This window comes from Empidonax traillii, unplaced genomic scaffold (genome assembly GCF_003031625.1).
Source record: "Empidonax traillii isolate 1590-97213 ecotype Southwest subspecies unplaced genomic scaffold, ASM303162v1 scaffold927:size442368, whole genome shotgun sequence".
Classification (NCBI taxonomy): domain Eukaryota; kingdom Metazoa; phylum Chordata; class Aves; order Passeriformes; family Tyrannidae; genus Empidonax; species Empidonax traillii.
The window spans coordinates 370310-372042 of record NW_020956120.1 but is presented as its reverse complement, the minus strand read 5'-3'; positions in this window follow the sequence as shown (position 1 = coordinate 372042).

Genomic DNA, 1733 nt, shown 5'->3' with positions numbered 1-1733 from the left:
CCTTTTGTGTTTTCAGGTTGTTAAACTTTTTAAACATCATTATTCCAGCTACTATTCCCTTTAATATCACCTTCAAAAATTGCTATTATGTATTGGCAAGACTAGGTAGAACCAGTCCTGTGTACCCATATCCAGATTATGAGGTATTCTGTCCAGCTAAATCATACTTTTTGGTGGTCTGCCTAGCCCTTCTATTCCAGAAAATAAAGGATTCATTACATTCTGCATTTTAAGGACAACTATCTACTCTGTGCAGTAACTATATGGGAAATATGGCTGGCAGGTGCATTCATGTCATTTTAGCTCTCAAAAATGTTTGGTTCTATATCTGTTTGTTTAGAAATAGTGAATAAAATACTTCAGTTACTGGGTTGAGGGGAGTAATGTCATGAAGATTGTCAGAGTCTTAAAAAGTAGTGTCTAGTGGAATTATAAGCATTTTTGTTTCGATACACTGTACAAATGGATAGGTCCATCTTCATAAATACAAAAATCATGTTACATACACTTCTCAGCAGCAGAAACATGGAGTGACATATATGCATAAACATAGTATCTATTAAATATATCCTTTGCATTTAAGATGAGACATAATTATAGGTGAAGGTCAGACCTAATGTTTCATGTCACAAATTGCTGAGCAGCAAGGGAAAGAAGAAATTTCTTCCATAGCAAAGTTATGCACAGTGAGAGTGTTCTGAAGTTCAGATCTTCCCTTGTGATTCTATCTAGTGACAAGTGATGAAATGCTAGGCTCTAAATACTATTACTTTCCTGCTATTGAAAATTTACACAAATGCTATCTTAATTATTGTGAAGATAAGTTCAGTGAAGATTTTGCAATTAAACCAGGTGTTTTCTCTTTGTTTTTTTTTTTAGCCTGAGCTGTAGTATCTCTCCACCTAATCTGTGAATATATGAGTTCACTTTCATATTCTACCTCAAGTAACATAATGGTTCATTTGCTCTTAACTGTAAAAAATAATGTTATTTCTCGTATGTATGCGTTTACTGTGTAGCAGATGCATAGAAAAAATACTGCTGTGTTACGTTTTTCATGTTCATAAAATTATTGCTTAGAAAAATGCATTTTTTTCTTCATGAAATGTAGAACTCAGCTGAGCTGAAAATGTCATTTTCTCTGTGCTTGGTTTTCTCTCTCTAACAAGTACTGAGTGACTCCCTCCTTCAGAGATGTACTTGCTTGCCCATTGTGGTTATTAACACCATGAAAAGTGTGTAAGAGAGGTTTATTCTTCTTCTGTTTGGTTTTTTTTTTCACCAGTCACTCCTTTGCATCCTATTACAAAATATGTTCATAAAGTTGGACTGTACAAAATTTTCCTCCTTGCTTTATTTCAAACAGTTCAGTTCCTCAGTGTCCACTCTTCTGGATCCTAGGACAGAGGTTTTACTTGCCACTGAGGTTTTCTTACTGCATATACATTTACTGTAAATAACATGTTTAGCAATTCCTTTCGCTTCTGTGAGCTGATACATATTTAAAGTGGCAATGGCTTTCTGAAGCACATTATTACTGCCAGATAGAGTGTCCCTGGTGGTGCAGTGGCTAAACCACAGCGTTGTCAACGCTGAGATCTGGGTTCGATTCCCGGTTAGGACACTCCCCGGGCAGATGGAGCTCGTTAGCCCTGTAAGGCAATCCATCTACGTCCTGAGGACCTCGCTGCCACCGTCCAAGCGTGCTTGGCCCCGGCAGATGAACCTCAGGA